The 15,424-nt window shown below is 40.0% G+C and overlaps 1 non-coding gene across 1 annotated transcript; it reads left to right on the top strand.

Annotated features, from left to right (window-relative positions):
- Positions 1-10,329: 10,329 nt before the first annotated feature.
- LOC127116121 (small nucleolar RNA R71) lies at positions 10,330-10,436 on the top strand. The gene has a single exon (XR_007801102.1). It is a non-coding gene; the product is annotated as a small nucleolar RNA R71 (small nucleolar RNA).
- Positions 10,437-15,424: the final 4,988 nt, after the last annotated feature.

The raw sequence follows: 15,424 nt of genomic DNA, 5'->3' as shown, positions 1-15,424 counted from the left end.
TAAAGCGAGTGCGAGGAAATAAATAATTTAAAGCGAGTGGGAGGAAATAAATAAAGTAAAAGCGAGTGCGGGAAATAAACAAAGTAAAGGCGAGTGCGGGAAATAAATAAAGTAAAAGCGAGTGCGGGAAATAAATAAAGTAAAAGCGAGTGCGGGAAATAAATAAAGTAAAAGCGAGTAATAAAAACCTGCTCCAATTGGAGGGCTGAGTAAATTGCAATGCGGAAAAGAAAATGGCGGCAGGATTAACTTCCTTCCAAAGTGCTCCAAACTCGAATACAGACTCTATCACAGACTCAATTACACAATTGTGGTAACACTCCAATGCGAAGCGATCACCACTTTATAAAACTGAATATATGCCTAAGTGAAACAAAGTTGCTTCTGATTTCGCCTTGTTCCAACGTTCGGATCTTCGTCTGCTCTAAGTTTGGGTGATTGTAAAACTGAATTCGCGTTTCTATTTATAAGCAAATAAAAAAGGTGGAATTGACTTGGATGCCCTTCAACTTGAAAATAGAGGAAACCGTTTTCCTCTTGTGGCGCCCGCCACAAGGCCATGGCGCCCGCCACAAGCACAAAGTGGGGCGCCTTAGTGGAAGTGGTGGGAAAACGTGGGAGTTGATGGAAGTTTGAATTGGACACGTCATGGCTTGGACTATGGCGCCCGCCATTGGATAGGCCATAAGAGCAAAATGCTGATTTTTAGGGGTTTTGGCTCTTTTTCGCTCCTTTTCTCGATCGGGGCTCCTATTAAGGTAAAAACCTGAAAACAAAGGAAAACACAATAATAACACAACAAAATAACAATAAAATGACTAGAATGCATGTGAAATCGGAGTTAAAAATACGTAAATTTTAGTGTGATCAAACTCTCCCACACTTAAACCTTTGCTTGTCCTCAAGCAAAACATTATAAAGCTCATAAAAGAAAAACGGGTGTAAACGAGTGCTTCAGGTGAAAAATTCTAAGTTCAAGTCGGGATGCAGTGATAGGTACTAACTGAGTGAACTAAGGGTATCATGATGACACTAATCCGCAAATACGGACATAAACTTCATTTCTATATTAACCAACCCATATTATCCCACAATACCTAGGCCTGCCTCTTCATCTCTTTTTATATCCTTTTCATTCAGGCGCAATCACATTAAGCCCGTTATCCGTACATGCTTCATAGTAGAGTGGCCTGTTAGTGATTATGATCAGAGCTTGGGATTTCTGGCACATAAATATGTGTAAATCCTTTTATTGGACCCAACTGTAGTTATTGGGGATCGGATCGTAATCTGCCCTACCGAGTTCAGTGTCAGATACCTCTGAACCAACCAACAATGGGTACTGCTTTTCTTTTTGTAGCAATTTTTTTTACAATTCTTTGGTTTAAATGACTTTGTGAGGGTCACCTATACCGGAGTTGCCTTTTTGCTTTCTTTTATTTTTTTGTTTTTCTGGATCATTCACTTATTTGCATCGGTCCCCTACATAGAGGGTGCGTAGGCCGGAGCTGATTGCTGAGGTAAACTACTAAGGACTTATACGGAAATGATGATTAAGGCCATGGTATATGGGGTTTCGGGAATGATTCCTATATTTACGAAGCTTATGGTGCTAAAACAGATACTGATGTTTCGCAAAGTTCTCCCAAGTCACCGCATCCTTACTCAAAACATGTCCTTAAAACCTGAAAACTTTCGAAATAACACTATTTTCTTTTGCAAAAATTTTTTGGTGAGGCTAAAGGTATAGGGAGGTAGGATTGTACTAAAGATCTACTGTATTTGGTGACTCGTCAGACTCATGCATTATACTAGAAAGGACAAAATAAACAACCAAAAGGGAAATTAAACAATCTAAAAACAGCAAATAAAAATGACAAAGAAAAAACGAGAAAAACAATAAAGAAAAAACGATAGAGTCTCCTCCCACACTTAAATCGAACATTGTCCCCAATGTTTCGAAATAAGATAAGGAAGAGTTACCTGGCAACCTATTGCTGACCACTAGTGCCCTCGCCATCCTGAGGTGGACGATGGGATCGGGTACGATGACGGTCTCTCTGATCCATCCTCGCCTGCAGGGCATCCTGAGCAGTCCTCACGTCTCGAAGGTTACCTAAAATGGTACCCTGAGTGTTTTCTACGAGAGCAATGTGTCGCTGGTGGTAATATTGTTGACGGGCTTGTGTATCAGTGATCACTTGCAGAGACTGTAGAACAGTGTCATAGGACCTGTCTGTCCTCCGCTGCGATTCTTGCATGAAGTTCATATTACCCGTTATTTGTTGCTGGAGGGTAGAGAGTAGGTCGTCACGCCTTTGCTCTCTAGCCAGGTGGTCACGCCACATCTCTTTTATAAAATAGAAGCCAGGAGTGGTACCTGCAGAAGAAGAAGAAGGTGTGGTGTGTGGTGGTGAAGGATGATGGGGGGAGACATGTGGTACGGGAGATCTCTCTCTCCAATCATATTCATCATCTGTGTCTGGTCCCGCCTCATCAGGAATGTTAGGAGGAAGAGGACCCAAAACAGGTGGAGCATTTAAATCGTAGGTCCAATTCCTCTCATCACGTATATTTGTACGTCTAGTGCAAGGTAGAATAATAGATGGGATGGCTACACCATGAACCATAAGTGTATAACCTCCTTCTCTCCTTGAACGACACAATTTCATGTCTCTCAGAAATTTTAAATTAATTGTGCGAGGAGGTAAGGGGTCTAGGGTAGCCATCTCATTGTTCAGGTTAAGTGCCCGAGTAATAGACGTAATCAAGCCACCAAAAGAAATCGGTCCCGCCTTATTCAGAGTTAAAATCATATGGGCGAGCATAAACGGAACCGAATTAATTTTCCTATTTGTGAGGCTTCCTTGCAAAAATAGAAGCTCTCTAGCGTTAACCTTATTTGGATTCTCCCGGCCAAAAACAGTGCATGCCAACAGATACCTAAAAACCCTGATGGCCGGGTTATGGATGGTTGAGGCAAGAACTCCTTCAAAAGAGTTAATGGAAGTGTTTGATAGACGCTCCCAGAAGGAAAATACCTCAACAGCCCATTCGGAATCCAAAAGGCCCTCACAAATAGCACCCTCCCCATGAGGGATCCCTAACAGACTGGCTAGTTCATCGGTACTGAATTGGTATTCAACAACAAACATTCTAAATTGAACAGTACCGGTTGTGCTAGCAGTGTTAGGGCGGACAACATAAATTAAAGAACTTAAAAATTCAATTGTCAGCCGCTCATAGGTGGGTTCTTTGTTGATAAAGAAATTATGCAAACCTAAGAAGTCTAATAAATGGAAAATGCTATGGTAGATGCCTAAAGTATATAGACAATCTTCGTCGACATACCTTGTCGGGAGAAGTTCCCGATTTTGCAACCGTTCAATGATTTTTCTTTGTCTCTCCCCTGGTTTCCCTCCTCGAAGAACGAATCCGTTGAACTCCATTTGAATGCTCTTGAAATGTTGATGAAGAAGATGAAGTGGTTGGTGAAAAGGTTGGATTTTTACAAAATCCGGCGGATGAAATCGAAAATGGAAAGTGGATTTGTGATTTGTGTGGTATGATGGTTAGGAAAGTATGAGCTTTTTGGGGGTTCAAGGACTTTTTTCCAAGGTGAAAAAAATGGGTTTTGAAGGTTGTAAGTTGCAAAAATGATGAAGAAGAGAGGTCTGCCCCGACCATTTACAGACGCTGTGGCGGGCGCCACAGGTCCTATGGCGGGCGCCACAAGGCAAAATCCGGCTGGGCCAGATTTTGGTCATTTGGTTTGGGCTTCGCTTGTCTTTGGGCTTTGGGGGGGTCTGGATAGCATTTATCTTGTGATTCTCCTAGTTTCTTTGACTTGCATAATTTTATAAAAGTAAAAACGAAAAATAAAAAGTGAAACTGAAACAAAAACAAGAACGGAAATTAAATGTAAATATAAATAAATAACTGAAAAAATTAAAATGCAAAATAAAATAAATATAAAACATATATAGATAAAAATAGAAATACTAATGTACGGCAGTAGTTTATATAATATTCAAATTGAGATAATGTAAAATGAGAAATGCAAATACAGTAAATATATGAAAGAAAACTAAAGTGAAATGAAATGGTGAGATCAGGTATCAGGGGAGTCGTCTGCCTGAGTGGATCCACGGAGCACGGCTATCTCCTGCCTGAGCTCTGCGATCTCCTGATATAGACAGTCGGCTTCAGTAGCATGGGTGAGATCAGACACTCCAATCTGTAAAGTTAGGTCCGCCACTTCCTGTCTAAGCGCTGCAATCTCTCTACGGCACTCAGCAATCTGGATGCGTATGTCGGGTGTCTGCAATGAATGATTATTAGAGAGAACAGTGATTCTAGGAGATGGTGGTGCAGGTGTGTATTCAGCAACTGGGGGCGATCTCGGCTCCTCAACGGTCTCTCCCTGGCCCTCTAGAGCATAACTCCAATTCACTGGATCATGCACACTAGTCATCATAGGGTCTGGCAATGTGAAGTAATGGATGGCCTCACTGTCGACTAGCAATCGGAACTGACATGGGTGGAAAGAGGCTCTCCTCATCAATCCTCTGGTCAAACAGAAATCGATGTCCATGGTAGTATATCCACAGTAGGTCCGAAGATGCAACAGCTTGCGAGACAGACCCAAAGCGACAGCAATCTGTGTGACTATTCCACCAACATGGATGACTCCTTCGGTGGATCTAGAGATACCGCTGAGATTATTCAATAAAAAGTTCCCACATGCTACTGGGCGAGACTGGGATGCGCAAAATAGTAGGAAGATCTCCTCTTCACTTAGTAGTGTCTTTGCATCCTGTCTTCCCAAGAAGGAATGTGCTAATATCATCTGAAAATACCTGAAGGTTGGGTTATGTATGACATAAGATAACTGTGTAGATGGATCCTGGCTTCCGCCACCTGAGATATCACTCCAAAACTTCTCCACTTCCTTACCCAGAAAATATCCCAAAGGTGTCTCCGGGATAGCATCAGGAGTAGTCTGGAAACCCAACAGGTCACCGAACTCTTTCTGGCTGAAGGAGTACTCGACTCCAAAAAGTCTGAAAGCAGCATACCCATCTGGTCCAGAATATGGGTCGTAGTCGAATGAACTCAGGAACTCCAAAGTCAGGTTCCTATATGTGTTACTCAAGTCATCAGCAAACTCGTCCCAGTGAAGCTGGTGGCTAAGGAATCAGATACTAGGCTCGATGCCCAGTGCCTTCATACAATGCTGATCAGGGCAACGTGTGGGTGCCATAGGGCGCTGGTATAAAGCAATGTAGCGCTCCCTCTGAGCATTGTCTCTATAGGCAACATGCATGTCATCAAAACCCTGCATCCTATAAAAGTTAAGAAAGTGATCCTGAAAATACAAATCATTCAAACTTTAGTCTCAATGCAAAATAAGATAAAATAAAATAAAAATAAATGTAAATAAATGCGAAAAAAAAGGTAAAATGAAAAGAAAAACCATGGGTTGCCTCCCACGCGGCGCTTGTTTAACGTCATTAGCTTGACGGTTAGAATTTATACACCTGTAGTAGTGGTAATTGGTGGATCAATCAGGGTGTGGCTCGAGTAGTATGTTGGAATGTCTCCTCCTTCGTAGAGCTTCAGTCTTTGTCCATTTACAAGGAATGGACTACAAGTATCGTTCTTGATTTCTACGGCTCCGGATCTCAGAATCTTGGATACTTCGAAAGGACCAGTCCATCTTGAACGTAGGTTTCCAGGGAAAAGTCGTAACCTAGTGTTGAAAAGGAGAACAAAATCGCCTATATTGAAGTTTTTCTTTACTATTCTTTTGTCATGATAGGCCTTTGTCCTCTCTTTATATATTTTTGCATTTTCGTAGGCAGATTGCCTAAGTTCTTCTAATTTATGAATGTCCAGGATACGCTTTTCTCCAGCAGCTAAGTAGTCTAAATTCAAAGTTTTAATGGCCCAATAGGCCTTATGCTCTAACTCGAATGGTAAGTGACATGATTTTCCATAAACTAGTTGGTAAGGAGTAGTTCCTATAGGGGTTTTGGAAGCGGTCCTTAGGCCCATAATGCTTCTTGAAGCTTCTGAGACCAGTCTCTCCTAGAAATAGAAACAGTTTTCTCTAGGATTTGTTTTATCTCCCTATTAGATACTTCTACTTGGCCACTAGTTTGTGGGTGGTACGGTGTTGCTACTCTATGCCTAACTCCATATTTTCTTAAAAGTTTGTCAAATATTCTCTATATAAAGTGTGATCCTCCATCGCTTATGACTAAACGTGGTGTTCCAAATCTAGGGAATATATAGTTTTTAAATAGTTTGATTACTACCCTAGTGTCGTTTGTGGGTGCAGCTATGGCTTCAATCCACTTAGACACATAGTCTACAGCTACTAAGATATACCTGTTCCCTAAGGATGGTGGGAAAGGTCCCATGAAATCTATACCCCATACGTCAAAGAGTTCTACTTCCTGAATGTTTCTTAAGGGCATTTCATCACGTCTTGAAATGTTTCCAGTGCGTTGGCATCTATCACACTTGACAATGAAAGCATAGACATCACGCCACATGGTAGGCCAGAATAGGCCAACTTGAAGAATCTTGGCGTATGTCTTAGAGGTGCTCGCATGTCCACCATAAGGTGCAGAATGACAATGCTCGATAATATTATTTACCTCTTCTTCTGGGACGCAACGGCGAAAGGTGCCATCTTTACCCCTTTTGAAAAGGAGCGGTTCGTCCCAATAGAAGTTTCTCACATCGTGGAAGAATTTCTTCTTGCGGTGGTAGTCAAAATCAGGGGGTACTATATCAGCAGCTAGGTAATTAACGAAATCTGCATACCAGGTTACGTTACTTATTGCTAAGGAATTTTGGGAATGCTCATAAGGATCTAGGTTATTGTCTTCAATGGTTTCTACTTTAGCTATCAGTCTATCATAGGCGAAATCATCATTTATGGGTACTCGTTCAAGTTTTAGATGTTCTAGCCTAGAAAGGTGATCGGCTACTATATTTTCAGTGCCTTTTTTATCTCTTATATCTAAATCAAATTCTTGTAGTAATAGAATCCATCGGAGTAACATGGGCTTGGCATCTTTTTTACTTAATAGGTAACGAATGGCAGCATGATCGATGTAAACAATAATTTTTGCTCCTACTAGATAAGATCTAAATTTGTCTATAGCGAAAACTACAGCGAGTAATTCTTTTTCAGTTGTTGCATAGTTAAGTTGGGAAGCATCTAGGGTTCTACTGGCATAATAAATGGCATGTAACTTTTTATCTTTTCTTTGTCCTAGAACGGCTCCAACTGCATAATCACTAGCATCGCACATTATCTCAAAAGGTTCCGACCAATCGGGCGGTTTCATAATGGGTGCAGAGATTAATGCTTGCTTTAAAAGATTAAATGCATCATTACATTTTTCGTCGAAAATGAATTCAGCATCTTTCATTAAAAGTCCAGTTAACGGTTTAGTTATTTTGGAGAAGTCCTTAATAAAACGCCGGTAGAATCCAGCGTGTCCAAGGAAGCTTTGGACTTCTCTGATTGTTTTTGGTGGTTTTAGGTTTTCTATAACTTCTATTTTAGCTTTATCTACCTCTATACCTTTTTCGGAAACTATATGTCCTAAAACTATTCCTTCGGTCACCATGAAATGACATTTTTCCCGATTTAGCACGAGGTTCACCTCCACGCATCTCTCCAGGATTTTCTCAAGGTTAGCAAGACAATTGTGAAAATTGAATCCGCAAACCGAGAAATCATCCATAAACACTTCCATGATACCATCTAGGTAATCTACGAATATTGACATCATGCAGCGTTGGAAAGTAGCTGGAGCGTTACAGAGGCCGAAAGGCATTCGTCTGTAGGCAAAAGTTCCATAAGGGCATGTAAAGGTAGTTTTTTCTTGATCTTCTGGGTGAATAGGTATTTGGAAGAATCCAGAGTATCCATCTAAATAACAGAAGTAAGAGTGTCTGGCTAGACGCTCCAACATCTGGTCAATAAATGGTAAAGGGAAATGGTCCTTCCTAGTTGCTTTATTTAATTTTCTATAATCTATACACATCCGTCATCCTCCTTCTAAACGTTTTGCTACATGTTCACCTTTATCGTTTTGCACGACTGTGATGCCTCCCTTTTTAGGTACTACATGCACAGGGCTCACCCACTTACTATCCGAGATCTGATAGATTATACCTGCCTCAAGTAACTTAAAAACTTCCTTCTTAACAACATCACTCATTATAGGGTTTATTCTTCTCTGATGCTCCCTAGAGGGTTTTGAATCTTCTTCGAGCGAAATCTGATGCATGCATACGGATGGGCTTATACCTTTCAGGTCAGAGATATTATATCCTAAGGCTGAGGGATATCTTCGTAAAACGTCTAAAAGTTGGTTCGTTTCCTCTTGGCTCAAGGTAGCACTAACTATAACTGGACGGTTCATCTTTTCATCGAGGAACTCATATCTCAGGTTCTTAGGCAGCTCCTTAAGTTCTAAGGTTGGTTTCTTAGAGCATGGCATAGGATCTGGGGTAAGGGATAAACATTCGTAAAGGTTATCATCGATGTAAGGTTCTTTAAAGTCATCATCTTCCTTTATGGGGGTCGATGGTAACTTAATAATTTCTTTTTGTTCTAATTCTCTAACACATTCATCAATGATATCTAAGGCATAACACGAGTCTCCCATCACAGGTGCCATAAGAAATTTCGAAAGTATAAATTCTATTTTCTTGTCACCTACCTCAAATGTCAACTTTCCTTTCTTGACATCTATTATGGTTCCTGCAGTCGATAACAACGGTCTACCTAGAAGAATTGGTATATTATTGTCTTCTTTGATGTCCATGACGATAAAATCAGTAGGGATAAATAGTTGACCTATCCTAACAGGAACATCTTCTAAAATGCCTATCGGGTATTTGACAGATCTATCGGCTAACTGAAGTGACATCTTAGTGGGTTGTAATTCTCCTAAGTTTAATCTCTCACAAACTGCTAGAGGCATTAAGCTCACACTAGCTCCTAAGTCTAGAAAAGCTTTATCGATGACATGATTACCCAACAGGCAAGGAATGGAGAAATTTCCAGGATCTTTATCTTTCTTTTCTAATTTGTCCTCGGAAATTGCATTACATTCCAAAGGCTTCAGATCGTCAAGTCTACGTTTGTTGGTAAGGATGTCTTTCAGAAACTTTGCATAAGAAGGTATTTGGGTGATGGCTTCTGTGAAAGGGATTTCTACATGAAGTTTTTCTATAACTTTAATAAATTTTTGGTACTGTTTATTAATCTGGGTTTGTTTGAGTCTTTGGGGATATGGTATAGGTGGTTTATATGGTGGGGGCGGTACGTAAATTTTATCTTTAGGTTCTTCTCTTTTATCTCGACCTTCCTGGTTTTCAGATTCCTCTGGTTCCTTTACTTTGTCCGGGGGTTTGGTACATTCCTTAGAAGTTTCGGGTTCACTCAATCTTGGGTTTGGTGGCTCATCATAAGCGTTCCCACTTCTTAGGGTAATGGCATTGGCTTGTCCTCTCGGATTTTGTTGAGGTTGTCCAGGGAATTGTCCTCCAGGTGTAGTCTGAGGGGCTTGGTTTAAAGCTACCTGAGAGATCTGGGTTTCAAGCATCTTGGTATGAGTAACTATTTGGTCAACCTTGGTTCCTAACTGAGTAATCAATTCGTTAACATGAATGTTTTGGTTCATGAACTCCTTGTTTTGTTGGGTTTGAGCGGTGATAAAATTTTCCATAATTTTCTCAAGGCTCGGTTTTGGTGGTACAGGTTGCATAGGTTGATTTGATCTAGGGGCTTGATAACTAGGTCTCGGAGGTGCATTATTTTGAATTGGATTATTGTTTCTATAGGAGAAGTTAGGGTGATTCCTCCATCCAGGGTTATAGGTATTTGAATATGGGTTCCCTTGGGTGTAGTTCACTTGCTCGGAGTGGGTTTCGTTCAATAGACTGCATTCGGCGGATTGGTGTCCTTGGGTTCCACATATCTCACAATCTGACGAAACTGCGGCTACAGTATTCGGGTTCGTGTACATATGCTCGACCTTAAGGGCTAATGCGTCCATTTTAGCTTGCATCATATCTATAGAGCTTAGTTCATGCACTCCTCCTTGGGATTCTTTCTTCTCAACTGTCGCTCGTTCGACTCCCCATGATTGATGGTTTTGAGCCATATCTTCGATGAGGGCACTAGCTTCAGGGTAAGGTTTGTTCATCAGAGCACCGCCTGCGGCAGTGTCGATGGTCATCTTTGTGTTGTAATGAAGTCCATTATAGAAGGTTTGAATGATTAACCAATTTTCTAAACCATGATGTGGGCATGCTCGTAACAACTCTTTATATCTCTCCCAAGCTTCGAACAGCGATTCTCCTTGGTTTTGGGTAAATCTAGTTATATGGTTTCGAAGAACGGCGGTCTTACTCGGGGGAAAATATCTAGCAAGAAAAACTCTTCTAAGTTTATCCCAAGTCGTAATGGAATTGGGTGGAAGGGAATCTAACCATGATAGAGCTTTATCTCTGAGGGAAAAAGGAAATAATCTTAAACGTATTGCCTCAGGAGAAGCTCCATTGGTTTTAAAAGTATCTGCTAATTGAAGAAATATTTTTAAATGTTGGTTAGGGTTCTCGGTAGTGAGACCCGCGAATTGTCTCTGTTGCACTAGTTGCAACAGGGATGGTTTAAGTTCAAAATTATTGGCTGGTATTATTGGGTTTACTATACTAGAACTAGGTTCTTCATTAGATGGTTGAGCGAAGTCCTTAAGAGGTCTTTGGTTTTGATCTTCGTCCATAGCTCTCTTAATTCTATGAAAGAATAAACGTGCGCGAGCGTAACGTTCAGGTTCCGCCAGAGGGTTTACTAAACTTAAACTTCCGGTGCTGCGAGTTCTTCGCATCGACCGGCGGGAAATAACCTAAGTCTAAATGATATAACAACAGGAAAATGAAATTTGACGAAATTGGTCCCCGGCAACGGCGCCAAAAACTTGATGCGTTGTTAAACTTGATGTTCGCAAGTGTACGAACGCGTCAGAGTAATATAAAAGATTATCGAACCACAGAGACCAAGTGTCAATCTATCGTTATCTGTTGTTATGGTGTTTATCAAAGGCAATCGAAATAGGTGTTTTTGTAGTGTGCAATTGAAAAATAAAGTACTGAAATAAAATATAATTAATAAAGACAGGGTCGAATGTAATTCACGTAGTCAATTGATAATCCAAGTACTTGTTAATAGAACTACTTATGGGCAATGTTTCCTACTTTGAAAAGAACTAATTTAACGGGAACTGTCGCTTTCGCGTATTCAGAACCGAGTTGTACTCCCTAATCAAACCCTCTTATTGTCACTTATAAAAAGGCGCGCATTGCGTTAGAGTAGTAAACCTATTTTTAAGAAATATAGTATCTTGACTAAGTTGAAAAGTATTATAACCTGGATTTCTTAACCAAAAGAGGTTCTTACGAACCAGACTCTAAACTTATAAACGCGTCCGAAAATAGTTTTAAAATCTCTTTTCTTTTTGATGTTAAAAACTCCTAATGAACTAGACAAAGCGCTTTCGCTGTTTTTGAAATAGTTAAAAACAATTAAGTTTATAAAGACGTTGGACGGCTTTCGATCTTACCCAACGGAATTGAAGTGCGGGAAAACTTAAGTTGAAAGTTAAAATAGCCCTTTAAGTGTTTCTACGAACAATTGTACGGATTACTGGTTTAATCACGATCCTTACATTCTAGCCTTATAAATTTAGCTAGACATGGTAAAGTAAAAGTGCATTAAAATAAATAAAAGTAGTGCGAGTGCGGAAAGTAAATAAAAGTAGTGCGAGTGCGGGATTAAATAATTTAAAGCGAGTGCGAGGAAATAAATAATTTAAAGTGAGTGCGAGGAAATAAATAAAGTAAAAGCGAGTGCGGGAAATAAACAAAGTAAAGGCGAGTGCGGGAAATAAATAAAGTAAAAGCGAGTGCGGGAAATAAATAAAGTAAAAGCGAGTGAGGGAAATAAATAAAGTAAAAGCCAGTAATAAAAACCTGCTACAATCGGAGGGCTGAGTAAATTGCAATGCGGAAAAGAAAATGGCGGCAGGATTAACTTCCTTCCAAAGTGCTCCAAACTCGAATACAGACTCTATCACAGACTCAATTACACAATTGTGGTAACACTCCAATGCGAAGCGATCACCACTTTATAAAACTGAATATATGCCTAAGTGAAACAAAGTTGCTTCTGATTTCGCCTTGTTCCAACGTTCGGATCTTCGTCTGCTCTAAGTTTGGGTGATTGTAAAACTGAATTCGCGTTTCTATTTATAAGCAAATAAAAAAGGTGGAATTGACTTGGATGCCCTTCAACTTGAAAATAGAGGAAACCGTTTTCCTCTTGTGGCGCCCGCCACAAGGCCATGGCGCCCGCCACAAGCACAAAGTGGGGCGCCTTAGTGGAAGTGGTGGTAAAACGTGGGAGTTAATGGAAGTTTGAATTGGACACGTCATGGCTTGGACTGTGGCGCCCGCCATTGGGTAGGCCATAAGAGCAAAGTGCTTATTTTTAGGGTTTTTGGCTCTTTTTCGCTCCTTTTCTCAATCGGGGCTCCTATTAAGGTAAAAACCTGAAAACAAAGGAAAACACAGTAATAACACAACAAAATGACAATAAAATGACTAGAATGCATGTGAAATCGGAGTCGAAAATACGTAAATTTTAGTGTGATCAATGGACTAGAAAGACCAAATCTCTAAACTCACTATTGTCCATTCTTGATTTACTTCATGGAACTTTTGATGTGTGTGCTTTTGTGCTAGGTAATATTATGAGAGCTCAAATTGAAGAACCATTTCCATGTTCATCCAAAGTGAAAGATACAAGATACATTGAGGATCTCCTAAGGAGCTTGTTTGATTGTGTTGGTTGCTTGAGCTTACTATTATTTTGCTTGCATATTCCAAAGGATGGGAGCTACTTGGATCATCAATATGATCTCAAGAGAGAAACTCCATTTGTGGTCTTGTTTCTTATCCCTTATCTCTTGTGTGATTAGGACTTTAGCCATTCTTCTTCTTCCCTCCACTCTAACCCAAGCCAAAACTTTTGTGCAAACATTTAACACTTGTTTTCAAACATTAGAAACCTGAGCCTTATGCTTTTGATTTTCAAACTTTCTTTTCATAACACTTATTTTGAATTGAACTTCTAAGTCAACTTTGACCATATTTTGTAAATACTTTTCATTGGTAAATATAACCCATTCAAATGTTTTTTTTGTGGTTTCAATGGCCACTCTCTTAATCAAAACTTTTTCATAACCTTTAGCTATTCGGTTTGAGTTATCCTTGAGGTAGATGTAATACTCACCTATATCCTTAGTGATGGACAATGAGTCTTCCATGTTTATTATAGGGTTAACCCCTCACTAGCATGTTGAAGTTATCCTCACATGGTAGATTTGTGGTTTAAGGTCGAGTTTTCTCCCTTGGATAACAAAAGACCTTAAGGCTTTTGGACCAATCAATTCACCAACTCATTTTTGAGATTTTTACCCCGAACTACGAGGTTTTGATCCTAATCTTCTTTAAGATGGTACGTAGGCAATGGGTTTATCCATCCAAACACAAAAAATGTAAATAACTTGTATATTCTCTTCTCATCTCTTCAATCATGTTTGCACAAACAAATTTTCACAAAATACCAACCTTACAACAAATATGAAAAGGGATCCCTAGGAGTACCTAGGATGTTTTAGGTGCTTGAAACCTTCCCATTGCATAACCAACCCCCTTACCCAGATCTCTGACATTTTTACTAGTTTTTGATTCGATAAAACTTTTAGGTTTTTGTTCTCTTTCTAACCATTCCTTTGGATAAATAGAAGTGCGGTGGCGACTCGACTTGTATGGTTTACCTTGGATTTAGTCAATATCTCTAATGTTAACGAATACCCCGCTACAGAAAAGTGGCGACTCTACTGGGGACATTTGCCTAGTGGGTTTTGCCTACTTTTCATATTTGTTGTATTGTATTGTATATTTGTTTTGTGACATATTTTTGTGCAATTTGGGATTACTGTATTGTATGTAATGATTGAATTGCTTGAATATTAATTCCTTGTATGCTTGGTGATCTTTGTGAGATGAGTTCTATACCCAACTCGAGTGCACTTAGGATAGGAGAATGGCATAGTCTTGTTAACTTGTGTGGAGTTATTTCTTAGCAAGTTGACTTGCAAGCCCATTCACTTGGTGGAGGTCATGTTGGGATCAATAATGTCACACAAGTAGTTGTGGTTAGACATTACTCTTTCCAATATAGACCTTAGAAGCCAAGGACGTTAGTTTACCAAGCCCATCTTGGCCTATTCTTAGGATGTAGTGTGAAAGTCGTTCAAGTGTGAGATTTGATATGATTGTTACGCGATACTACACTCATAAGAGTCTCTCTTGAGAATACTTTTGGAATACGAGTAGTCATTTCTCCGATAATATCCGAAAGATGGGATGATGACTATGGGAACCTCTTGTAGAACATGTTTGGCGGGTTTAAACCCTAGTACACTCCCTTTGGGTGGTTCTTAATCAAGACTCCATGCTCGTGACTTGCAACAAACCCTTGATTCATGGTTGATCCGTTCTTCTATCCTTAATATCAATGGAACTTGGGTGTTGGTAAGGTATAAACCATAATCCACCAAAATGGATGATTGATATTAAGGATGACTTGATCCATCCCATGACCTTTGTTTGGTGTGCTTTGCTTGATCCTTGAGTGTGATTGTTGCATCCATGCATTCATGCACCCATTTGCATCCATATCATCAATAATGAGAAAATTTTCAAGGAACTTAAGAGGTCTATTTGCAAATTTTCAGACATGGAAAGACAAAGAAGGAATACAAAGAAGTACAATTTCCGACAACCCGACTTGAAAGAGCTAAGGAATTTGACATCCTATGTATTAGATCCCTTGGGTTTCAAGGCTCGTTATGGGAAGCTTCTATCTATTCTGACTACTTAAGTGGACGAAGGATTGATGAGTGTATTGGTGCAGTTTTATGATCCCTTGTACCATTGCTTCACGTTTCCGGATTTTCAGCTTTTGCCCACACTTAAGGAGTATGCCTACCTTGTGGGTATACCTATTCTAGACCAGTTGTCGTTCAGTGGCTTAGAGAGTATTCCTACTTCTCGAGAGATAGCTGATATGTTGCATATAGATGAATCTCTGGTTGGTGCTCATATGACTACCAAAGGTGGAATTCAAGGTCTCCCTTCTGAGTTCCTCATTGCTCAAGCTACTTGTATGGTAAGGCCATGAGTGAGGACGCCTTTGAGGCCATATTTGTACTTCTCATCTATGGGCTAGTGTTATTCCCCAACATCGACAAGTTTGTGGATG

The sequence above is a fragment of the Lathyrus oleraceus genome, chromosome 1 (genome assembly GCF_024323335.1).
Source record: "Lathyrus oleraceus cultivar Zhongwan6 chromosome 1, CAAS_Psat_ZW6_1.0, whole genome shotgun sequence".
NCBI lineage: Eukaryota > Viridiplantae > Streptophyta > Magnoliopsida > Fabales > Fabaceae > Lathyrus > Lathyrus oleraceus.
Note: the sequence above shows the minus strand (reverse complement) of the source record. Positions and strands in the feature narration are given on the sequence as shown.